Here is a 25,809-nt window from a genome sequence, read left to right on the forward strand (position 1 = left end):
CCTAAGTGTGGAAAAGTGTCTTCAGATTTAGACTCTACTCCATGTCAGCTGCAGCGCCACCCGCCTTACACTGCCCGGCCGTCGGTCTCTTGGTGTTAGGTAAAGGAGGGGCACTTGCGTGTCTCCTGCAATGAGTAAGGAATTATGTCTCATTTTTTGACTTCAGAGGCTTTTTGCTTTGGTGCATTTCAGAAAGGATGGAGAACATTTATTACGTGTGAAAGCATCTTTTTCCGGTTTTGCTATTATTCAAAAGTGGGAATTTTACCTGGCACGTTTGAAAATAAAAAATCTGCCTACCTGTCAGAAGAGTAAATCAGACTGAAGTACATTTGGATAACACAAGGTTTCTATAAAATTTGTTCTTCCTGTCTGTCCTCCATGTCACTGTTTCTTGGACCTCAGTTCCCTTTTTGAAAGCATTCTTCCAAAATGCCCTGAGAGGATATCTTAGATCATTGTTTAAAAAAGGAAAAGAGTATACGGATGGGGATGTGCTGTCCATCCAACCCAGGATTGTCATTCTTAGCAACACGTAACCGAAGCAATATTCTTAAGAATATTGAAGGGTTTTTTTAATTGAACTTAAGATTGGAGTTTTTCCTTTAAAAAAAAAAAAAAAGGTTTCTCTGTTGAGTACGTATGTATAAGTTTGTGGCTGAGATGCTAGCTTAGGCATCTCTCTTGTTAACACTTTTCTTGGCCTTGGATTTGTGCCAGGCTTTTTCCCCCTTTCATGAAAATTTGAACTCAGATAATGGATGGGGAAGGCAGACTGTGATTTGAGACCCAATAACCTTGGCAGCATCCCTTTTGAATAGCTCCTTTTGTCAGAGTAATTATGGCTGTGTAGTAAAATTCTAACTTCGTGTTTGTGTTTCCCCCCTGTGTTTCTAATGTATTCAGTCTGTGCCCTCTGAGGAGGCAGGGGTCTCTAATGAGCCTGTGGGAGAAGGTGAGAGCTGCACATAGCCCCCCTCAGAAGCCATCCTAGGAGCAGAACCAAGAGACCAGCTGTTCTGGCCTTGAGGTTGGCACAGGTGAAGGACTTGAAGTTGAGCTGATGGATCCTGATTTTTAGATATCATTGTTTTATTAGCTCCAAAGAAATGAATGCAGGAGCCTAAAAGTGTAACACAAACTTCTTCTTTCTCAAGGTAAAGACTTTTATACAAGTTCACATAATGCTTGATGAAGCCGCTTCCTTTTCCTAACAAAGAAGCTTGTTGGCCAGAGAACGTTCTTTTCGGGGATTGACATAAACATGTTAGTAGTCCCCAGAAATCTGATACATTTTCCCCAATTTGCTGTTGATAACAGTTTTGAAATTTGTTACTTGGGTATTTTTTCCTCCTGCAGTGCTACAAAATAACAGCCTTTTGTAAATCTTACAGGCTGGTACCTGCTCTGAGTACTGGCTTCTTTATTACCTCTGCCCAGGGGTGGGATGGACACCAAGCGAGCAGCTCAGGGTCGTCTTCCTCCTGCTCTGACAACTTGCCTTGTTCTGCTGGCACTGCTCAAAGTAACTGCAGCCCAGCGGCTCCAGCGACACTATGAAGCTTTATTACAAAGGCAGGAGCTCAGGCCCTAGACCCACTGAATCGGAATCTGCATCCACAGGCCACTCCTGTGCTCTCAGAAACCCTGGACTGGGGCCTCTCCCACCCATAGTAGGCAGAGTTGCAAAGACACGTATGCTTGTATTGCATGGCTTTGCATTGCCACCCTTCTCACTTTGTATAGGGAAAACAGGTAAAGGGTATAATCTAAAGCCCGATTCTCGTTTCTGTAATTACGAATAGATGGAGTCCATTTGCCTTCTGGACTGTGAAAAGTTCAGAGACTCTTTGTGTTGGGGTTCTAATGCTGTGCATGTGTACTTTTTTATATTAGATTAGTCTCCTATACAACGTATAATGAAGCTTGGGTCTTTTCCCTTTTATATTTCTGACCATTCTTTAATCTCAAACGAATGTGTACAACATACTACACTGGTACAGATTGTCACCACGAACTAAAATAGGCTGCATTTGGGTGTCTTCATTTCCTGGGGAGTAAGTATCTTTCTGTGTATTTATGAACTCTATTGTTTAGAATTACTGTTAACCTTCCGGCCAAATTAAAAAGATATGAGTGTCCTTTTATTTCTGTGGAATCATAATCCAGAGTGAATTTTTCAGTTATTTTAAATGTCCTTTTGGTTGGTCCGTGTGGTCATAGATCTGCTCATCAGACTCTGGTTAATATTGGAATCTAATGCTCAGGTTGAATAACCTGTTTTAAAAACCCAGGCGATGATTTTTCTCTGTCTAAACAAACTGCTGAAGCGAAATGAGCAGGAAAGCCTGTCTTTCCTGTTACAGAATCGTGGGGCAGAATCATATCCTTTCTCTCGGGCACTTTAGTCCTCAGCTCGTTCAGTGTTGCAGGGGACTGCGAACACAGTGCATGCAGATGAAAAGCCAGCGTTTGCATTTTACGAAGATTTTCTCATTTCCCAGCCTGAGCAACATAGTGAGACTTCATCTCTATAATAAAACAAAAACTAGCCAGGTACGCCAGTGGCCCCAGCTACTCAGGAGACTGAGGCAAGATAATTGCTTGACCCCAGGAGGTCGAGGCTGCGGTGAGCTGTGATCACACCACTGCACTCAGCTTGGGCGACAGAGTGAGACCCTGTCACACACACACACAAAAAAAGTGCACATCTATGAACGTCCCATACTCCCACCCCCACCCCAGAGTACAGGGTTTTGTCAACAACATTTCTCATTCTGAAAGCTGGCATCACTCTCTCCCCCATACCCCCCCCCACACACACCCATCTAGACATTCTATGGGCAGAAATACTGGCTGGGGATTTGATTATCAACATTATTGGAACCCTCTATTTTTCATTAAAGTACAAATTATAAACATTCGTAAAATAGCACTTTGTTGATTTCCCCGAGCAACATTTCTGTGTCAGGTCGTGTGTGCCAGGTAGACAGTCTCACTGGAAGACAAAAACCACTTCTGCATCCCATATATCCCAAACCTTGGATTTCTTTTCCCCCTTCTGACTGTTAATTGGGCTATGAAGTCCGCTAGCTATCCAGATAGCACATAAACATACAGGCAGGTGTTGAAAGTGTGGAGTTGTAGAAGTTGGACCACCTGTGTTACAGATAATGTCACCATTTACCTTGTAACAAAGAAAAGTGACTTAATCTTGCTTTACCTTAATTTCTTAATCTCTAACAGTATTTGCCATTTTTGTTTACTACACTCAGAGGATTAAGCAATAATATTGTTGAGGCAAAAGGCTTTGTATTTTTCTTTGTATTTAGGAAAACGGTTGCCTTTCTGAGGAAATGCTGTTGGAATCTCTTCTGTAAGTCTTCAAAAGGAGGTCTTGTAACCACCTAGCCAAGCTACCTGGAGCATCTTCTCTGAGAACTTTAGAAACTACATTTTACTTCAAGCCCTTCCAGCTAAAATGATAGCTAGACAGGTGTTCCACCATCCTGCTACATAATCTTTCCTTCTGTCCCATAAGGATAATGAAGCCAATGGCCAAACTGCAAGGCTTCTCGATTTGGTGTTTATTTTGCAGGGTCATGTTGAAAGGTATTTGAAACACGCTTAGAATGCATGTTGAAGATTTATGTCTCAGTGATGGGCAGTTTCTGCCCCAAAGGGGCAGCTTCAGTTGTTTTGATCGTCATTGCCAAGAATATCAGGAACAGGTGTCTCGAGCTGCCGAGGCAGGGCTCTGTGGGCACCGGGAAGCAAAGCCATGTGGAGGCCTGTGGCTGGTGCTCAGAGATCACTTCCTGGTCCGAGAATTGTGTTTTTCATTATTTATTTACCTGGTGACACTTAGTGAATAATATCGTTCAAGGGTAGAGTACACAAAACAGGTATTTCTTAAGTCTCCCCTCCCCCAACAAATGATAGAACCAGTTACCAAATAAATACATGATACTAACCATGTGAGATATCTGCATATGGTAAGGTTTAAGTATCTCTTGAGACTCACTAGATATGAGGAAGGAGGAGGTTGCAGAATTGTGGCTTGCCAGGAGTTATATGACCTCTTCAAAGTGACATTGGTTTAACTTTATTTTATTTTATTTTATTTTTTGAGACTGAGTCTTGTTCTCTTGCCCAGGCTGGAGTACAGTGGCACGGTCTTGGCTCACTGCAACCTCTGCCTCCTGGGTCCAAGCGATTCTTGTGCCTCAGCCTCCCGAGTAGCTGGGATTACAGATGTCTGCCACCACGCCTGGCTAATTTTTTTTTTTTTTTTTTTTTTTTTTGAGGTGAGGTCTTGCTCTATCACCAGGCTGGAGTGCAGTGCTGCAACCTCTGCCTCCAGGGTTCAAGTGATTCTCCTGCCTCAGCCACCCCAGTAGCTGGGACTACAGGCACATGCCACCATGCCCAGCTCATTTTTGTATTTTTAGTAGAGACAGGGTTTCCACCATGTTGGCCAGGATGGTGTCGATCTCTTGACCTTGTGATCCACCCTCCTCGGCCTCCCAAAGTGCTGGGATTGCAGGCATGAGCCACTGCACCCAGTATTTTGTATTTTTAGTAGAGATAGGGTTTCACCATGTTGGTCAGGCTGGTCTCAAACTCCTGACCTCAAGTGATCTGCCTGCCTTGGCCTCCCAAAGTACTGGGATTACAGGAGTGAGCCACTGTGCCTGGCCTGGTTTGACTTTAGAATTGAGACCTGCACCAGCTTGTAGTAGATTGAGCCTCTGCTGTGTCTTACCCAGCAGAGGCCAGACCAAGGTTGCTGCAGAAGGGGATCTTACTGTGTAACGGGCTGCATCCCACAAGCGAAGCGCGGGTGGCAGGCTGGCCCTTCTCATTCTGTGTGCTTTCACACTCCTCATTCATGAGGCTGTGAATTCCCCCTCAAGTTAGCCCTAAGAGCTTGTCCAACATAATTACTGTATTGATCTCAAATAGAGGGCATCATCTGTTTCTCCCCAACGTGCTGGAAAAAAAACCACCCTGCTTTCAAGGACTTGGAGGGCCTTTGAAGTGAAATTGCTCTCGGACAGGGAGGGAGCCAGCCTTATAACAGCAGCTGGAATGGCTGCTTGAATTCCAAATCTGCATTAGTGCTGCCAGGCAAGGCAGGCCCTCAGCCACAGGAAGTGGGGCATGCACTCCAGGGAGGCCAGGAGGCCGACGCAGCCACTGCCTGGGTTGGATTGTTGCCTGCTGGCACACTGGCCTCTGCACAGTTCTATCTGGGTTTTCCTTTCCCTGGTGCTCTGGTGTTTTGTAACCAAGGGAATGCTAAACTGCAACCAGTTCCTTTTATGATCCTGGACAAGTCTGTTCCCCTTTGAGCCTCAGCGTTCTCTCTGAAAGGAAGTGAGATGTGTAGAAGTTGTCAAACATGAACTCCGTGGAAGGAGATAGTGGGGCCTCCTCCCACACCCACCTACTCCCTTGAGGAAGCTCCAGGCAGTACATTTGGAAAGCCACCAAACAGGACTACCTCTCAGGACTTCTCTTGTTTTATTAGTGTCTGAGCTGCCTCTTTGGTTGGTTTGTCTGGAGTTTTTGTAGCATCTTCTCACTCATCCACAGCATGTCTCTGGTTCTCTGGATGAAGGAGGCTCCAAGTCGTACTAAACTGAGTACTGGAACTAGAGTGTACTGTTTATTTCCTGTACTGGAAGCCAGAGTTAGGGCCGGGCAGGATTTTATGTCTGCACCTAAAACCACTCCATCCCCCACAAATGAATCAACCTAATTAGTGCTAGACTGTTGTAGCTCCCTGAGAGCAGGGCTCTGGCCATCTTACCACTGTGTCCCACAGTGGCCCACACGATACGTCCTCAGTAAGGAAAAATGAACAGCTACTTCGGAATCTGCTAGAAGTTTTCCCATGGCCCCTTGGGGGAGAGCTCTTTTTATTACTTTGGTTTGACCTGTACTGTCCCCACCTTCAGGCTTCTTTGTCCTCAAAACAGGGACTTCTTAACTTCACATTCATGATCCAAAAACCTCTAACCCCAGGGTGGGTCCCCCAGTAGTCTCTGCCATGTCTGCTGCACCAGCTTGGCAGCCTCCCGCCCAGACGGGGGCCTCTGGCCCTTCCCTGATGCATGTGCCCTGGCGCCAACTGCCACTCTTCATCCTGCCTTGCTCTGCTTACAGTGGAACTGTCCTCTGCTCCAAGCCGCCCCTGAAGCCCACCCTCCTTGCCGGCCTTTCCTAGACCTTACCTGCTGCTCTGTGGACAGCACACCTTGAGGACTTGCTGCTTTAGGGTTTTCTACTTGCTCTGGTGGGCAGGCCGTATCTCAGTTTTTCTCCCATTTGATCTGACTGGGAAAGAGTGGGTGGGCAGAGATGGGGAGTTCTTTCCAAGAGGCATCATTCCCATTTTAGGACTCTTCCTCCCTCCCCCACCCTCAGTCTCGTGCATTATTTGGAGTTTACTGTGGTGCTACCCATGTTTTCGTTCTCTGGCCTTCTTGGATGCCAGATTTTTAAAGCCAGCTTTCATTTCTCAGTGATCGGGACCACAGAGATGGTGGCTGAGTCGCAACATATTAAGTGTCTGAGACAAGGCTTGTGCCCAGAGGCAGCCATGCGTGAGTGGTCAGTCCTGAGTGGTTTGGATTGAAATAGGACAGGGAAAGCAAAGCTCCGGGGCCTTTGTCCAATCTTCCCCCTCAGTAGCTAGGCTCCATGCCAAGCTCTGTGCCCAGCCCCCTACGGCACGTGCTGCCTCCTCCCCAGGGACCCTGACAGTTTCAGAATGGTGCCCCCTAGGACACATGGGAGATTATAAGCCTCTTACATTGAGGGAGGTTTTCTGTAAAGAGGAAAATGCGGTAATTGAAAAGCTCCTTGATTATAAAGAAGAAATAGAGACGCCTGGCACAGGAGAGACTTCGTTCTTTGGTCTACTCAGCCAGGGTCGGGGACATTGAGTACCCCCATGCTAATAGGCTCTTGGGCTCTTAGGGACCCTGGAGTCTGCAGGTCCAGACTCCAGAAGGTTGTGGGACCATGAAGGAGGTCACAGAGCTGTACTCCTTGGCTTGCTGCATTTCTGCATCTCCAGTGCCTCCATCTGCCCCCTCCCTCCAGCTCAGGTGGCACACCTTTGTCTCCACTCAGCACTCTGGGATGTACCATCAGCAATGCCTGGCCAGAATTGAGGGTCTGTCTGACAGCATGGTGGAGAAAGGGGCCCTTTTGGAACAGGAGTTAGGGAAGCAACAAGCATGGAGATTGTGCTCAGAATTGAATTCAAGGAGCAATGCATAAAAAAGCCAAAGGATGGACGGAGACATGGTGCTTAAAAGGATCCTGGAATTCATGTACTTCTGAGATCTGTGAGCCCCGCCCCTGCTGAAGATGAGCCAGCCCCAGTACATGCTGCCCTTGAAGGTCTATAGGCATTCCGTTGGCATTTCCTAAATAGGATGTATTTCACCAACATCTCCCAGGACCAGAGCCCTCAGGACATACCTGTCTAGGGCAGTTGCTACCCCCCATAGCCCCTTCCTCACCATCCCCAGAAGCGCCTTGGCCAGCCTCCTTCAACTTCTTGCCTTTTTATTACAGTGTTTGAGCCAACTCTATAGTCCTGGTGTATTCCTAGGCCGGAGATCAAAGGGCCCACGGGGTCAGGTGGGCCGTGAGTGAGCATGTGATACTGCAGGAGTCTTCCTCCCGCCCTGACAACTTGCCTTGTTCTACCAGTGCCGCTCAGGATGTCTGCGGCCCGGCAGCGCCAGCAGTGCCACGAAGCTTCATTATAAATGCAGGAGCTCAGGCTCCAGGTTCACTGAATCTCAATCTGCGTCTACAGACCGCTCCTGTGCTCTTAGAAGTTTGAGAAACCCCCCTGGGCTGGGGTCTCTTTCCCATATGCAGCTGGGGAAGCTTGCTGGAGGGAGAAATCGACTCGGGACTGAAAAGAACAAGTGCCTGATCTACCTTCCCCTCTGCCCTTTCACAGGTGGGTGGATGGGTGGGGTGACGGTGGGGCATTTCCTGCTGTTCCCCCCTTACTCACCTCTTATCCACGGGGGTGAGAGTCTTGAGTGGCAAACATGGCTCTGGTCCCCAGCCCCTGTGGGACTGAAAACCTGGAGGCTTGCATGTCTCAGATCCTCCAGAGGCTGATGTAAGGGTTGCTGAAGACCTCGGATCTTTTCTTTTGTGAAAAGGAGCCCATGTGGCCAGGAAAATAGTGGGAGCTGGAAGTGACAGTTGTGGTTTTAAGCACACAGTAGATGCTCAAGAAATATATTGAGTACATGACTTGGACTTTCCCCTCCCTAAATATTATCTGTGAAGCGGGCCTGTTGGACTTGCTGACCTTGGAGGTGGCTTGAGCCACTAATTCCAAATGGTTGAGACAGAGGTTTGTCTTTACGCCTTTTGCAGCCTGTTTTCCCAGTTCTTAGAACATTGGGGTGAGATCCAGAGATTTCAGAGATCCCCCTGGAACACGAGTGTTCTGCCACGAGTTCATGACCTTGGAGCCACCAACCATACCCTCACCCCTTGTCCCCTGCAGTTCTGGCCTTGCAGACCCACTGCAAGTTTCTTTGCTTCATGTGGGCTGTCCCCTGGGGAGGGAGCTCCGTGGAGAACAGAAAGAGGTGTGGGTGTGGGCTCCCCCTTGGTGGGGAGTGGGGCACAGGAGCCTCAGGTTCTGTTGACCGATCATCAAAGAAGGGACTCGAGTGGGCAGGCCGCTCACTTGCTGTGGACGTTGGGCAAGTCTCTAACAATCCCTGGGCCTTGGAATTGAGGCTGAGGTGATCTCTGCGCCCCCTTCCTGCCTGGGTTTTCGCTCTTATCCTGATCCCACTCTCCTCCCGGTGCCTCCCTTCCACTTCTCCGTGGCCTGCGGCTCCCCTCCCCATACCCGCCCTGGGCCCGGGTTAGGTTGGGGCGGGGGCGAGCTGCCCAGTCCAGAAAGTCCAAGAACCGCGAATGGGATGGCGAGGGTCAACCGCGTGGCCTCTGCCAGGAAGCGCACCAAGCGCCCGGGCGAGGAGGGCGTCAGCCAGGGCGCAGCAGCTTCCTCGCCCAGCGAAGCCTGTGCGCCTTCCTCCCGCCCCTGCAGACAAGCGGAGCCCATGGGGGCCGTGGCCCCCACCTATCCCGACGTCTCCACTTGTTCCAGAAGTTGTCCCAGTCCCCTTGGAGCATGAGCTGTTGCCTGGACCGCTGGGCTCTCGCCCAGTTCCTACCACACTGTCTAGCTGTGTAACCCTAAGCCAGTTCCTGCCCCTCTCTGGTCCTCAGTTTCCCCACCTGTAAAATGGGGGCACCCAGAGCCCTCCTCCGGGACCTGCGGCGGGGCGGGGCGGCAGGGCGGGGGCCTCCCCGCCGCTCCCGCGCCCGCGCCCGCGGTTCGGGCTCCGCAGTGAGGGGGGAGCGGCGCCGGGGAAGGAGCTCTCCGCGGTCATGTGACGTCCCCCTCCCCGAACTGCGGCGGCGGCGAGCGCCAGCCGCGTCTGAGCAGAGCTGCAGCGGCGGCCGCGGGCACCGGAGTGCCGAGCCCAGGACGCCCCCGGCCCAGGCCCGCGGGTGAGTGCGCCCCGCCGGGGCTGCGGCCCTGGAAAGGGGAAGGGGACGGAGGTGTCCGGGCTCCCGTCGGCCCGCAGCCAAGACCCCGCGCGGGCGGGCGGGAAGGGAGGGTGGGGGCGAACGCGCGAGGACCCGGGTCTTAAGGGGCGAGGGGTGGGCGCAGCTGGGGTCGCGCAGCCCGGGCTTGACGGCGGCTGGAGAAGTCGGGGAGGCCTGGGCTGAGCCGGCTGAACCCCCAGCCTGCGGGACTTGGTCCAGGCCGCGGCCAGGGGGCTTTGGTCCCACCCCCCTGGGTGGGTGGGGAGTCCGGTTTTCCGCCCACCCCGAGGTGGGAGCGCCTGGGGTTTAGAGGAGGGACTGTGGAAAGTGGGCGCGTTTCCTCCATCCCTGGGGAGGGGCCCAAGCCCTAGCGCCCCCCAAGAGGAGGCGAAGCGGGGGGCCTCAGATCAACGACCCTGAGCGGGAAGGGCGGTGATGTCCTTGCATCCCCAGAGACAGGGCGAATTCCCCTGTCCCTGACCCGCGGCAGAGCGGGGCACACGCGTCACGCAGTTGGGCGCCCCCTCGTCGCCTCCCCTTTTTGGCAGGATCTGAGGACTCGGTGGGAATTCACGGGCGGTTTCCGTGCCCTGCAGGGTTTGGTACCAGCTGCGGGGCGCCTGGGCTTGGGGAAGAAACCCTGTGTACACACACCCGCGAGCACAGTCTCCGGAGGTGAGCGGCCCCCTCCCTACCCTGACAGACCCCAGCCTGTGCCTGCCCTCGGAGTCCTTGTTAGGGTCATAGCACAGGCCTGGTGGTGGGGTCGGGAAGAACATCCACCGCTCACAGGGCGCATTGGCCTGTGTCCCTGGGCTCCATTCCCCTCCCTGCCAAGCCAGAGGTCAGGCCCCTGGGGCGGCAAGCAGGAGGGACACTGAGGGAAGAGGCACTGAGGCAGAAGGGCACTGAGGGAAGGAGCACTGAGGCAGGAGGGCACTGAGGGAAGGGGCACTGAGGGTAGCTGGCCAGGTGGAAGTAGGAGAGAAAGGCAATGGGGGTGAGATGGTCTCACTTCCTCTCCACAGGAGGCTCCCAGGAGGCTCCTGGCCCCTTTGCACAGGTAGTGGTGCCTCCTTCCTGAGGGTGTTTGGGGAAAACGCTATGGTGGGGGCACTGGGGAAGGTTGCCTAGCAGATGAAACAGAACATTGGCCAAAGGTGTCCCTGAATGGGCTTCTGGACTGGCACAGGGCCCTGAGGGCTGTGGCTGAGTGGGGAGGCAGTGGTCAGGTCCAGCTGGCCATGGGGGCCCCCTCCAGGACCTCAGCCTCACTCTGAGAGCCCCCAGCAGCTGGAGGGTCTGGCAAGGGGTGAGTGTTCCTGGATGGCCTTGGGAAGGATTCCAGGGTAATGATTAATCCTCAGGTGGCACGAGCAATTTCCCCCTTCACAGCAATATTTTAAGGCAGGGGCTGAAGCCTCCATTGCATAGATGAGGAAACTGAGGCTCAGAGAGGCTACATGAACTGCCTGAGGTCACCTAGTCACCTTCCGCAAGGTCTAGAATCGTGGTTCTCTGACTCTTGATGGGAGCAGATCTCCACAGCGTTGGGGTGGGGGAAAGGGGAACGCCATGGTAGAGTGCTCCATGTGGACTTGTTCCCCTTTGCTGCCAGGAGGGGAAGGTGCCTGTGGCCAGAAGCTGGGTCAGGTTGAGGAGAGGGTCCAGAGTCCTAGGCTCACCTTGCCACCCCCTCCCATGGAGGGAGGGTTGTCCCATGGAGCACCATAATGGTGCTTTCACCCTGGCACCTTCCTAGCTTCCTTGGGCAAAACCCTCTCCTCTTCTTCCCAAGATGCCTGCCTGGCAGGGGTCTCAGGAGACCCCTCTCCTGGCTCTGACTACCCTCCACCCTTAGGAGACAAAAGGATTCTTCTTTTGGCCTCTTGGAGGGCAGCAGGGAGAGAGGTCTCTGCCACTCAGGCCACAGGCTCCCACAGCAGGGCCTCCGCCCCTCTCACCTGGCCCTGCCTCTGCCCTGCTGTCAAGTTCTGGGGCCAAGAGGCCCTTTGAGGACTCCTCGGGCAGATCTGTCCTGCATGCTGCCGTCTGTCTGCGGAGGCCTTTGTCCTGGTTGTCAGAGGCTGCTGAGCAGCCGCACGTGCTGTGCAAACAACCCAGACCTGAGCACGGCCAGACACAAACGCAAATACAGTTTGACTGACAGACACCCTGAGACCCAGATACAGGAACACACAGGCACACCCAGGCCAAGACCCCTGCCCCCAACTCTGCCTGACACACAAACACTGAGAGACACACCATCCAGATGCTGGCATGTGTGTACACACAGTGAGATGGAGGTTGTCAGCAAGAAGAGCCTCTTCAGAAGCCCTCGTCTGCTGTTGTCTGCCTCCATTATCTCCTCCAGGGTGCACACATGGTACATGCGCATGCAGGAATAACACGAGGACGCCCTACGCCCTTAAAAATGAACCTGGCAGACATGCACACGCACCCACCCACACCCAGGCCATCATGGGTGCACACACGCATGCATTACATCAGCTTCCTGCGTGTGGGATGTGAACGCTTCATCACCCGGGGAGGGGAGTGGAGGCCCCCAACCATCCCCAGCAAAGCCTCCCCTTCCTCCCTCTTTTCTGATTCATGTGGACCCATCTTGGCTGACCCTAAGAATCCAGGGAAACTGCCTGGTGCTTCCCGCTTAGTGGGAAGCACCTCCTCTCCTGCCGCCCCTCTGTGCACACACCCACCGGGTTGCCAGGGGAGCCTCTCCCCAGGCTGCTCCTTTGCTGCCCCTGAAGGTGTTGTTCTGCAGGTCCTTCCCAAGCCAGGACAGACCCTAGCGCAGGCTCCAAGTGGCTCTGGGGTTCCCTTTCCTTTCCACTTTTGCTAGAGGCATTACCAGGCCCCAGTTTCTGCTTTGTCCTCCCAGCAAGGCTAGGGGCCAGCTGGTGTGAAGGGAAGGGAGTCCTCAGCACTCTCTGCTCACCTCCTTGCATGGCAGGACCTCTGCCACGCTGGCCCTGGCACCCTGTGCCTCTGAGAGACTGGCGCTGTGGAGAGGTGCTTCTGTGGGCTTAGGTGAGGCCTCCAGGGCAGGCATGCTAGATGGGGAGCAGTGAGTGGCTCCCAGCTCCAGCACGCTCCCTCAGCTCTCACGCCAAGCCTGCCATAGTGCTGATTCCCTGTCCAATCCTGGCCCTGCCTCTTGCTGGCTGTGTGGCCTGGACGAGTCATTTTCGCTCTCTGGGCCCAGCTCCAGCTCTGGGAGGCAACTCAGCCTGGCTGGGGGATGAGGACAGTCAGAGGTGTGAGGTGGCAGCCCTGTGCCAATAAGGAAAGGAAGTTTAGCTCTGGTGGCAATGTGGGCACATGGGGCCCCAGGCTGAGGACTGTCTGCAGAGTGCAGCCTCTGGATCCACACTAGGGCCAAGCAGGGGTCGCCAGTCTCGGGGCTTCCTGGGGCGGCCACCCTGGGGTCAGCCTAGGAGGAGGGGACACAGGGATAGGGGCCTGCAGCTGTCACTCACCTTTGTGGATATTTTATGCCTCAAAATGTGCTCTGTATTTAGGGCTAAAGACCGGCACTGGCAGGCAGGTGGTGACTCAGAGAGGAAGAAGGAAAAAGAGGCAGAGGGGTGCTGGTGCGAAGGCACCCCAAAACAGAAAGGTCCCACTGGGATTCCAGCCTTTCCTACTGGAAGAAAGGAACATGACACCCCTGCTTTGCACCAGCACAATGAGAGCTGCCTCGTGTGCCTACCCACTAAGCATTTAATGAGCATGCAGTAGATTTCGGGAACCGTGACAGGCACTGGGACACAGAGATGAGCTGGGTCCTGCGGTCCCTGCCACAGCCAGGTGCCTTGTCTCAGATGAGGAGGTGAGGCTCAAAGACAGAAAGTGACTTGCCCACTCTACTGGTTAATACCTCTGCCAACCGAGGCCACCCTCCCTCAGGCCCCCATTTGGAGGAAGCAGACCCAAGTTCGAATTCTGACATTGCCACTGAGCAGCCGTACAACTTTTGGTGAGTTCCTCTCTCCCTCTGAGTCTGTTTCTTGATCTAGGAAGTGAGGATCATAGCGCCTGCCTGATGGGTATGTTTCAAGGGATAAGAAGGCGAATGCGAGCAAACACTGAAGGCAGTGCCAAGCTTATCCTAGGCATTCTGCTGGGTCTAAAAAGGACATAGATTGGGAGTCCTCAGGATGCCAAGTCCAGTCTCTGCTGTGTGACTTTGGACAAGTCACCTGCCTTCTCTGTGCCTCATTTCTTTCTCCCTAGAACAGGGATGACGAGCTTTTATTTGCCTGCCTCCCTGGGGATGTTGTTTGTGGGGCCAGACATACTGGCTGGGAGCTGCTTTGAAAAATATAAAGCTGCACTCAGAAAAACACACAGAGACACACTGAAGGAAAGGCAAACACCAGAAAAATCTGGAGAAAAATCTTTTCTAAAAACATCAAATATTTCTCCACAGCCAGAAAAAAATAAGCCTTTTCTTCAGTGTTTTGAGGGTAGTAAGAATTTTTTCTTATTCCCTTGGAAAACTACCTTGGAAACTTCACATTTCCAAGGTAGTTGGTATGGCTATCACAAGGTGAACTGGGTAAGTTTCCTCCTTGAGGAGTCCTTGCCTGGCACATATTAGCTGTTCAGTAAATGATAATGTTAGTGGTAGAATTATGAGTTGCACAGCAAGAGGAGGAGTGGAGGCGCTCCTGGAGACCAGCTACAGTGTGGGCAAGGGCAGGGAGGTGGCAATGTGGACACTGGGTTGGATTCATGGAAGGCATGTGTAGGGACAAATCAGGGTCAGTCTATTAAGGGCCTCGAATGGCAGGCTGAGGAGTTTGCATTTCCCCAAAATCAATACGGGATACACGGGAGGGGCAGGCTGAGCCCACCAGCCTGGAATAAGGAACCACCTGGCACAGTTCTCTGCCCTGCCACTGCTGTGTAAGGATGGCCCCGTCGCATGTTTCCCTGGACCTCCTTTTCTCCCAGAAAAAGGAGGATTCAGCAAAGGAGAGGATTCCAGCCTCTTCCATCCCAGGGGCAGGCAAGAGGATCAAGGCATCAAGCCACCCAAGAAATAGGTTGCTATGAGAGCCGGGGAGCCGGGAGCTGTCATTAGTTCAGGAAGTCAGGAACCTTGTGTTCCCCTGCTGGCCCCACCCCACTAGCTGGGTGAGCTCAGGCAAGCCGCCGAGCCTCTTTGAGCTTCCCTTTCCATCTGTGGAATGGGAGGATGTGGTTTCTCTCTTTGCAATACAGCTCCCATGAGTTGAAGCTGTTGACTGTGTTGTGTGAGCCTCAAGTGTGTGTCTCTGGGGGAATTGCAATATTTCTTGAAACTACAGTACCTGTTCCTCAGGCTCCCCTGAGAATGTGGATCTGCTGGCAAGGCTGGGGTTGGGGGGCAGTGGGTGAGGATCAGATGCCTGAGCACCTCAGAGGCTGTGACCTTTTCAAGGCCACAGGAGCCATGTGTCTGCCGCAGCCAGACTGTGGGGGCAGCAGTGGGAAGGTGGAGGTGGGGCAGATGGGTCCAACCCTCTGCTTGGCTCCTGAACTCCGGGCCCCAGTTCTGCGAGGGAAAGCCATCTCAGTACCCGCTCAGAGGACAGCCCTCTCCAAGGCCCCACTCCTTGATTTAGGGCTCAAGGGGTAGGGTGGAGGTGGCTGATGGAGGGTGACCTTGGGAACTTCTTCCTGCCTGCAGGCTCAGTGCCAGAATTTCCAGGGCAGCCCTGATTCTTCTTGCTCAAAAGTTGGCAGTATCAGGGACCCTCGAGAGGCTGCCAGGACAAGGCCTGAGCTGATGTCACCATCACCAGCCTCTTGCATCTTACCCTATCTCAGAGGTCCAGAGAGAGGTCATCCACCCCCTGGCAGACTGCTGTAGGCACTGTGCCCACCCAGGCAGCAGGCTCAGGACACCATGGGGCTGAAGGCTCTAGCCTTGCCTCATTCACCACTTGCCTTTCACTTGAGGTGTGGGAGCTCTGCCAGGGATAGACGGTTGCCCTTACAGCCCCTCTCCCAGGGCTCCCTGCCTCTAGAAACAGGACTGGGCAGAGCCGCTGGGACAAAGACCTCACCTGTCCCAGTCCCCAAAGCCCACAGCCCTCCCTGGCTGGAGAGGTGTGGGCTCTGTAGTCCTCCGAAGGGCAGAGAAGGCTGGGACCTGCCCAAACTCTACAACGGTGGGCCCACCCATGGCAGTCAGGGTGGGAACTGGGCAGGTAGCTCAGGAATTCTAGGAAGATGCTGGTTTCGGGGAGGCAGGATGGGGCCTGAGCAATCGGATGCAGATGGGGGCATTCATTGAGCACTTGCTGGGCCCTGTGTAAGCACTTTTCATGGATCTATTTCATTTAATCCTCAGAGCAACCCTCAAAGGCTCAGAGAGGTTAAATAGCCTGCCCCAGGTCACCCAGCTGGTGAGTGGCTGGGCCTGAGATTTGAATTGAGGGTTGTGTGACTCTACTTTTAGCCATTTCTGTGTATTGCATGCAGAATGAGAAGGGGTTGGGGAGGGCACCACACAGAGTCTGTGCTGTGGGTAATGGGAGTGGTTCTGGGCAGGGGCAGGGATGAGGCTCAGACTCGGAGGCTCACACCTGCAGGACTTGGCCCTGAAGCTTCCAGCTCCCCCTCCCCATGGCCTATCCCTGGGGCCCAGTGCCCCAGGCTGGCCTGGGGGAAAAGGATGAATGGGGATGACTTTTCAGGGGTTCCCTTGGACACACAATCCTGCAGACCCTGACTTCTCCTGGCCCCCTATGTCTGTGTGAATTCCCAGCTCAGAACCCCAAGAAATCCCCAGCTTCAGAGCTGGGAAGAAGCCCACAGAGATCAGCTGGTCCAACCCGCTCGTTTGACAGACCGTAATTATCATGATTATGCCTGATGGGAGCAATTCACAAAGGACTTTCACATCTGGGTTGCTGCTGGGTGTGCCGGAGTCCTTGGGGCCAGCAAGACTCATCCACATTTTGTGGGTGAGGAACCTGAGGTCCATAGAGGCAGGGAGATGGACCTAGGGGCACACAGTTGACCTTGATGCAGGTGTCTCCCTTCTGAAACCCAGTGCCTATGTGATGTGGCTCTGGGGCTGCACCCTGCATTGGAGTGGGGCTGGTCCTAAGAGGTCTGTATGGGGCCACGGCAGTTATCAGATGAGGCTCTGAGACTCCCAGTGATGCCTGCCTACCTCCCTGTCATGGGAACACCACCCCCTTCAGTGGCGTGGTCTGAAGAGACAGACTGGTGGGCAGAGCTGTTTCCAAGAGACTTCTCTGCCCACCATGCAAATAGGGGCTATGCTGCCCCAGAAAATCAGATTGAGAAGGGCCCTTGGAGGGGCCTCATTATTTAGAAAAGGAAACTGGGGAGCTGCCCACAGTCACACTGTGAGCCAGTGGTGGCACTGGGCTTAGAACTCAGCTTTCCTGGCTCAGCTCATAACTGTCCTTGCATGTGTCCAGTAGCAGTACTAAAGACAGTCCCCATTTATTGTGTGCCTACTATGTGCCAGGGGTGAGCTCTTTATGCTGAATCCTAAGAACAATCCTATGTGGTAAGTACTTTTATTATCATTACCATCCCCTTTTACAGATGAAGAAACTGAGGCTTTGAGAGGTTATGAAAATGGCCCAAAGTCACAAGCCAGGCAGAGCAGGAATTTAAGCACAGGTCCATGTGATTCCAAACCCATACTGATGCCAGGTCTTGTATATATTACAATAGGACTAAAGTTGACTTTCTGTTTCTTTTTGTTCATAGTCAACGTAGGACATCATTCATTCATTGAACATTTATGGAGTCCTCACTAAAACAAGAAGACTATAGGGCTGATCAGGGTTGAGGCTCAGAGATTACGTCATGAGGCAGGGGGTCTCCGACACTGCTAGGCTGTCTGCCTCCACCAAGGATGGCTGCCTCTCCCTCCTTTTTTTTTTTTTGGAGAGTCTTGCTTTGTTGCCCAGACCGGAGCACAGTGGTGCAGTCTCAGCTCACTGCAACCTCGGCCTCTTGGGTTCAAGTGATTCTCATGCCTCAGCCTCCTGAGTAGCCAGGACTACAGGCACGCACCACCATGCCCAGGTAATTTTTGTATTTTTAGTAGAGATGGGGTTTCGCCATATTGGTCAGGCTGTTCTCGAACTCCTGACCTCAGGCGATCCACCTGCCTCAGTCTCTCAAAATGCTGGGATTATTACAAACATGAGGCACCGTGCCCCAGCCATCTCCCTCCTCCTTCTGTCCCCACCCCAGCCTGACTACATTTGCAGCCTCTTCCTCTCCTCCTCCTGCCCACCTGTTTTACCCTTGAGGTAAATGAGGGCATGACTCAGCTAGGGCTCCTGGGCTTTGTATATCCCAAAGAAGACCCTACTGGCAACGGTGTTAAAAGCCACCACCGTGCAAGCCGTTTGTGAGCACAAGGCACTATGTGAAGGTGTCTGTGTACATCACCTTGTTTAACACACCATCACCCTGTGAGCTAAGAGCTAGTATCATCTCCCTTCTCCAGATTGGAAACTAAGGCTGACAGTCACTGCTCAAGACTGAGTTGGGGCTGGGTGCAGTGGCTCTTGCCTGTAATCCCAGCACTTTGGGAGGCTGAGGCAGGAGGATCACTTGAGGTTGGGAGCTTGAGACCAGCCTGGCCAGCATGGAGAAACCCCATCTCAACTAAAAATACAAAAATCAACCAGGCATGGTGGTGGGCGCCTGCAGCCCAGGCTACACAGGAGGCTGAGGCAAGAGAATCGCTTGAACCCTGGAGGCTTGCAGTGAGCCAAGATTGTAACATTGCACTCCAGCCTGGGCAACAGAGCAAGACTCTGTCTCAGAAAAAAAAAAAGGCTGAGTTGGAACCCACTTTGCCCAGCTCTCGAGCCTATGCCCTTCCTCACTGGCTCACTCTGCCCTGCTCGGTATCCAGGCTGTGTAGTTATGCATTTAGAGCCCTGGTTCCTGGAAGGAAGGGCTTCAGCCAAGCAATAGGTTTATTAAGCACCTACTGTGTGTCTTGGGGAGGCGCTTTGTGAGGCTAAAGCTTGTGAGGATGGGGAGATTGGGTTCCTCTGTGAGAGATCTCGAGGCTGCATGCCCCCATCCTACCCCAGAAGGCATTCAAGCCCCTGAGGATGCCAGGACAGAGCAGCCAGGGCAGGGCAGCGAGTACTGTGGGAAGGACTTCCTTCCTGGCAGGAGCGTCCCTCACAGTGACTCAGAGCAGTGTGAAGACCTCAGAGAGGTTTTGTAGCCATATCTGCATCCACTGATCCTTAGGCAAGTCATTAGGTCTCTGGGACCCTGGCTTTCTGATCTATGAAACGGGGAAGATGATTGTACCTAATTTACAGGGTGGATTTAAGGACTGGATGAAAGCGCTTGGCACAGGGCCTCGGGAACTAAAAGGGGCTGTGCCATTGAGCCGCAGTGCACGGGTGATAGGGACAGAGGTCCCGAGGAGCTCGGAAGAGCTGGATCTGCTCTGTTTGCACACCTTAATTTCCCCTGTCAGCCATGGTAGACGTGTAACTCTTGCATGATCGGCCTCACGGGGCTGTTGTCAGGATCACAGAGATCCCGGAACGCGTAGGTGCGGCCCCGTGATCTGCGCACCAAGAGAACGGGTCCCGCGGGAGGGGGCGGTGGGCGGGTGCAGGTGCGCCCTTGTGAGCTGGGAGACGTGCGGCGCCTGGCGCCGGGAGAGGGCGAGGACGCGCGCTGGAGCCGCCTCCGTGCAAGGGAGGGGTGAGGAAGTGTCGGGGGCGGCGAGCGCGCGGTCAGCGACTCTGGGCGCTGTCCGGGCGGCTCCGGGTCCCCACCCTTCTCGGAAAGTCACCCGGGGCGCTGTCCCTGGTCCTGGAGCCCGACCGGCCCTTGCCTGCAGTTCTCGTGAAGGCCAGTTGGTGGCGCCCGAGACCGCGGCGGACTCCCGGACCCATTAGAGAACACATTTTAAAAAGCGTTTTTCGGCCGGGGGAGGTGGCTCACGCCTGTAATCCCAACACTTTGGGAAGCAGAGGCGGGCGCATCACCTGAGGTCGGGAATTCGAGACCAGCCTCACCAACATGGAGAAACCCCAACTCTACTGAAAATACAAAAATTTAGCTGGGCCTGATGGTGCATGCCTGTAATCCCAGCTACTCGGGAGACTGAGGCAGGAGAATCACTTGAACCCAGGAGGCCGGTAAGCCGAGATCGCGCCATTGCACTCCAACCTGGGCGATAAGAGTGAAACTCCGTCTCAAAAGAAAAAAAAAAAAAAAAGGCGTTCTTCATTTTCCTGTCATGATATTCCTAGGTAATAAACCTGCCTAGACACCTGACTTCAAAAACCAACTATATACTGGCATAAGAGATGAAAAAGGCCCTCCACCTCCCTACATGAATGCTGTGGCATGACCACACCACAAGAGCTAATGAAGTAACCAGCCTTGGGCACCTATTTATTAAAAATATACCCTTAGATTTTTTTAAAAATAAAATTATTTTAATAGAGATGGAGTCTTGCTTTGTTACCCAGGCTGGTCTCGAACTCCTGGGCTCAAGCAGTACTCTCACCTCAGCCTCCCAAGGTGCTGGGATTACAGGTGTGAGCCACCTTGCCCAGCCTACCGTTAGATTTTTTTTTTTTTTTTGATACAGAGTCTCACTCTGTTGCCCAGGCTGGAGTGTACTGGTGTGATCTCAGCTCACTGCAACCTCCGCCCCCCGGGTTCACGCAATTCTATCTCAACCTCCTGAGTAGCTGGGACTACATGCGCATGCCACCATGCCTGGCTAATTTTTGTATTTTTAGTAGAGACAGGGTTTCACCATATTGGTCAGGCTGGTCTCAAACTCCTGGCCTCAGGTGATCCACCCACCTCAGCCTCCCAAAGTGCTAGGATTACAGATGTGAGCCACTGAGCCTGGCCTACCCTTAGATTTCAGAACAGAAAGTCATGTTGCTGTACCTGACCTCTAGTTCAGAATGACTTCAGTAGTTGCACCTTTGAAAAATGTTTTATGGATTAAAGCCACACCAAAAAATACTCATTTGTAAACCAGAGTTAGGTTCTAGGATGGGTTACCCAGGCTTTTTACCCACCTGAATATCTAGGAGAATAGCTGATGAACAACAAATCTGAAGTGGAACTCTGGCCAGCGTAGCTTTCCTGTCCCCCACCCACTGAATGACAGTGGCGACTCCATCATTTCTGAGGACTGAAACCACCCTGGTGCCCTCTGAGGGGCAGAGCCACCCTTGTTGAGAGCCACTGCCTCAGTGAGGGACTTGTTGGGGTGGAGAGGGGTTCTCAGAGTCCCAGACTGGTTGGCCTCCTGGGAGGGTGGCATCATAAGGAACTGTTGGGAAACCCTCTCCCCACATTATTGATGAACCAGCAAAGGCCAGAAGTGGGAAGGCACTTGTGATGAGAAACGATGGATTGCCAGCAGAGCTGCGGCCACAGGCAGGTCTCCCCACGTCAGGGCTCTGTCAGCCCAGCTTCCTAAGGGCAGCTCTGGGCCTCAAGCAGTCTCCCAGCTTTTGTCCAACTGCCCCTGAAAATGGGCTGGGAGGGCCACCCCCTTAGCAGTGGAGGTAGGAGAGGAGGACTGGCTGGCTAGACACCAGCCTATAATACATGAGAGGAGTCTTGGCCTCCACTCTATAATCCTTGGAGAAGCACCCTTCTCTGACCCCCAAAGAGCCATTCTGTCTCCTACCTTTATTTCTTCCCAGTAGTTATCTGGATGCTCCATGCGTGTATGTGAGGTGTGTACACATCTGTCTGTGTATGTTGTATGAACAGAACGTGATTTGAGTAAGGGTGTGTGGGCCTGAGATTCCTGTGCCTGTATCTGCTGTCGTTGGTGTGTGTTTACATGCATGTACAAACCCAGCCGGAGTCAGTAGGTGCGTGTGCACTGATTGGGGACCTGAGGGTGGGAGCTGGAGTTGACTTTTGCATGTGCACGTGCTTGTGGGTTTGCAGCATAGGTTCATGTGAGCCTGTCCGCATGCATTTGATCTTGATGTGATCTGTACGGGCATGAGTTAGATGTCTCTTTGCAGGTGCATGGCACAGTACTAGGCCAAGTGCATGTGTGAGCTGGGAAAGTTTGTGTGCGAGTGTGCACACAGGTCTACCAGAGACCTTGTCTGTCTTGTTCAGACTCTATCACCAGTGTCTGAACAGTGTCAGCCACACAGTGGGTGCTCAATACAGTGTCAGCCACATGGTGGATGCTCGATACACACTTGCTGAATGACTGGGGGAAGGAATGAAAGAATATAAACCTGGGTGCTGTCTCCAGAAGGGCTTTGCTTCCCAGGGCCTTTCAAGGCACATGATCTGCATGGAGATGAGAAACACATCCTCAGGGGTAGGGCCTGAGTGGGGTTAGGTATTCTGGTCAGGCCAGATTTTCCTGGTCTGTGATGGGGTCCCTTTAAGTAGGCAGGGGTCTCAGAAACCCATTGAATAGAGCAGGAGTCTCAGATCCAGGGCAGAGGCTGGCTCAGTAACCTCACTGGCCAGCTGCCTAGGGAAGGGCTGTGAGCCAAGTCACACCCACTTTCCCTCCCTTCCCAGGGGCTGGGGAACCCCCAGGAGACTCTTTCCAGAAGCTTCCTGGGATTAGGTGGGTATGGCTTGGCTAGAAAGGCCATGGGCAAAGTCAGGATAATCATACTTCCAGAGCTAGCAGACTTCTGTCAAGGCAAATGCATCTTTCCTTTTTTTTTTTTTTAGATGGAGTCTTGCTCTGTCACCCAGGCTAGAGTGCAGTGGTGTGATCTTGGCTCACTGCAACCTCTGCCTCCCAGGTTCAAGCGATTCTCCTGCCTCAACCTCCTGAGTGGCTGGGTGCCACCACGCCCAGTTGATTTTTGTATTTTTAGTAGAGACGGGGTTTCACCATGTTGGTTAGGCTGGTCTCGAACTCCTGACCTTGTGACCCGCCCTCCTCAGCCTCCCAAAATGCTGGGATTAAAGGTGTAAGCCACTGCCCCCAGCCCATTATTGGGTCTTTAACCCAGCAAAGTGAGAGTAGGGCTTTAACAGATGAGCAAACTGAGGCCCAGAGAGGAAAACTGATTAATGCAAAGCCACACAGGAGGGCCAGGGCAGGAAGCCCAGGACTGCCTCCTTTCCTGCCCAAAAGGCCTGGGGCAGATATCCTGAATGAGTATGATTGGGGGAGGAGAGGAGGCTATTGGGGGTCCTGGCAAGAGCTGGCTCCACCAGCCCCACCTAGAGCCCAGACCTGAGATCTTCCCGGGGTTTGCTCCTCCCTCTCCCCTTGCATTGCCCTGGAAAGGGGGAGCTGGAGGTAGGCGGGTGGAATACCCAGAGTTCAGTGAGAGGTAAACTTGGAAAGGCAGCTCTGCAACCCTCCACCTTGTGCTCGTCTCTCTTCCCCTACAGTCTGGCAGCTGTTTGAACAACTTGGGTACACACCTAGGAGGCCCACAGGGGAGGCTTCCTCTCAGAAGGAGGGCCCGGACCCTGGAAAGCAGCCTGGCACCGTTTTCTAGGTATGAGGCTGGAGGCCAAGGAGGAAGATGGCTAAACCTCCTTCACAGATGTCAGTGACTTCCCAGTGCCAGTCACCAGGCACCCCGTCTGTGCTGACTGTGGAGCAGTGAGGTCCCCGTCACAGTGGGCCAGTGAGACCGGTGTCACAGGATGTTACTAATGTGTTTGACGTCACACAGCTAGGAAGCATCACAGCCTGGTCCAACCCTGGTCCCTGTCACACTGCCTCTGTGTGGGTGTGTCAGTCCTGAAGGCTGTTCCACATGCCCACACACAGATCTCTCCCAGTCTGTCCCATAGCTGCATGGCACTGCATGGCATACGTGGACCATCATTTATCACATTTCCTCTGGGTGGCCATTTAGTTTTAGAATTCTTACGAATAAATCTTTGCTAGCCCTACAAAAATGGCAACTTCATATAGTTTAGCCTAATAAAAATGATGATGCTACAACAATTTTTTTTTCTTTTTTTCTTTTCTTTGAGACAGAGTCTTTCTCTGTTGCCCAGGGTAGAATGTAGTGGTGTGATCTTGGCTCACTGCAACCTCCACCTTCTGGGTTCAAGTGATTCTCCTGCCTCAGCCTCCCTAGTAGCTGGGACTACAGGTGCCCACCACCATGCCCGGCTGATTTTTGTATTTTAGTAGAGATGAGGCTTCACTATGTTGGCCAGGCTGGTCTTGAACTCCTGACTTCAAGTGATCCACCCGACTCGGCCTCCCAGAGTGCTGAGATTACAGATGTGAGCCACCGTGCCTGGTCTTTCTTTTTCTTTTTTCTTTTCTTTTTGAGACAGGGTCTTGTTCTGTCACCCAGGCTGGAGTGCAGTGGTGCAGTCAGGGCTCACTGCAGCCTCAACTTCCCAGGCTTGAGCAATCCTCCCACCTCAGCCTCTCAAGTCACTGGGACTACATATGTGCACTGTCACACCTGGCTAATTTTTTGAGTTTTTATTAGAGACGAGGTCTCACTGTGTTGCCTAGGCTGGTCTCCAACTCCTGGTCTCAAGTGATCCTCCCTACTCAGCCTCCTAAAGTGCTGGGATTACAGATGTGAGCTACTGAGCTCAGCCAGCAAGTGTTTTATTTAACAAACACATGTTAAGTGACAAATACTCTACTATTCTGAATGCTTTATCATTGGTAACTTATTTAATCCTTGGCAAAACCCTTTGATGTAGGTACTGTTATTTTCATTATCAATCCCATCTTGCCGATGAAGAAACGGAGGCACAGAAAGCTTAAGTAACTTGCCCAAGGTCACACAGGTGACAAGCGGGAGAGTTGAGATTTTAGCCTTCAAGGGTGAGGATATAAGCACATGCCTCAATGTCCCTTGTCCTTGCCATTCATCTCCAGGCTCACATGCTATGATACAGGGGGTAAATTCTTGGAAGTGGTCTTGTAGGTTAACAGGATGCATTTAAATTCAGCTGTCACCAAGGGACCAGAAGCTGGTCAGGGACTGTCCTGCTGCAACCCTGGCCAAGGGAACGTGACCCCCACTAACCACCCCCACTCCCACCCCCACCCCCATCCCTTGCCAATGAGGCAGCTGCAGCTGGTCAGAGCAGAGAGGCTGGAGCCCACACTGGGCTCTTTGTCTTCGGTGGGAACCCTGCGGCCCCCATGGCTCCTCTCAAGGGCCCACTGTACCAGTACTAGCAGGGCCTCCCGGGGGCCAGGCCTGGTTGGGAAACTTGGCACATTGGCGGCCCCTTGGCCACTCTGCCAACTGGGCATGCAGAACCCACTCAGGGATCATTCCCACTGAAAAGACTGGTGAGGTATAGGTCCATGTCTAAGGGGATGCAGCAGCCCAGATGTGGCTGGAGTCCAGGCCCCAGCCCAAGCACTGTGCACATCCCCACAGCCCAGGCCTAGCTTTTCAGTCTTCTACCCCAACCACCTCCCACCTCTTTGAGAGCCCCTGCTGCTGCTACTACTACTTAGGAAGGAGGGAGGCTGTTGCTGCTACTACTTAGAAAGAAAGGAGGGAAGGAGGGAGGGAGGGAGGGACCGAGGCTATTGCTGTTACTACTTAGGAAGGAGGGAGGAAGGGAGGGAGGAAGGGAGGGAGGGAGGGAGGCTGTTGCTGCTACTACTTAGAAAGGAGGGAAGGAAGGAGGGAGGGAGGCAGGGAGGCAGGGAGGAAGGAGGGAAGGAGGGAAGGAAGGAAGGAAGGAAAGAAGGAAGGAAGGAAGGAAGGAAGGAAGGAAGGAAGCAAGGAAGGAAGGAAGGGAGGGAGGGAGGGAGGGAAGGAAGGAAGGAAGGAAGGAAGTTCCTCCCTTTTCAGGCAGACCTCAGTGCTCCCAGGACCCACTCCTCAGGAGCCTGCCCTGGAGTGCTTCCTCCCCCCAGGAATCTGCAGCGCTGCAGCAGAAGGGGCCCAGTCCAGGCTCCAGAGCACCTTGCAAGGGGGAGCCAGACCCTTCTCTGAGGACTGAAAACCAAGGGATATAGTTCTAGGAATGAGGAAATAATGTTTGCTCTGCCCAGGCTCTGAACCCTGCAAGTGGCTCTTGAGGGCCCCTGCACCCACCAGAATGTGCAGAGAAGAGGTCCCAGGTGGGAGCTGAGAGGGGTCTGAGGGCAAATCCCCAAGAGAGAAGTAATTGGTGTGAGCGAGGATCTCAATTTCTTTGTGTCTAAAATGGGGAAACCGCAGC

The 25,809-nt window shown here is 53.1% G+C and overlaps 1 protein-coding gene across 14 annotated transcripts in view; it reads left to right on the forward strand.

Moving 5' to 3' along the window:
* Nucleotides 1-9,433: 9,433 nt before the first annotated feature.
* RAP1GAP (RAP1 GTPase activating protein) overlaps nucleotides 9,434-25,809 on the forward strand; it is a 74,027-nt gene continuing 57,651 nt past the window's right edge. For 3 of the 14 annotated variants that reach the window (XR_005241203.2, XM_038000712.2, XM_038000749.2), the window contains exon 1: nucleotides 9,439-9,576. The gene's annotated coding sequence lies outside the window, so the exon portion shown is untranslated. Of the gene's footprint in view, nucleotides 9,577-10,211; nucleotides 10,291-25,809 lie in introns of all 14 variants that reach the window. The other 11 variants (XR_012089760.1, XR_012089761.1, XR_005241066.2 and 8 more) reach the window with 6 other exon arrangements.

The sequence above is a fragment of the Chlorocebus sabaeus genome, chromosome 20, assembly GCF_047675955.1.
Source record: "Chlorocebus sabaeus isolate Y175 chromosome 20, mChlSab1.0.hap1, whole genome shotgun sequence".
In the NCBI taxonomy this organism is placed as follows: Eukaryota; Metazoa; Chordata; class Mammalia; order Primates; family Cercopithecidae; genus Chlorocebus; species Chlorocebus sabaeus.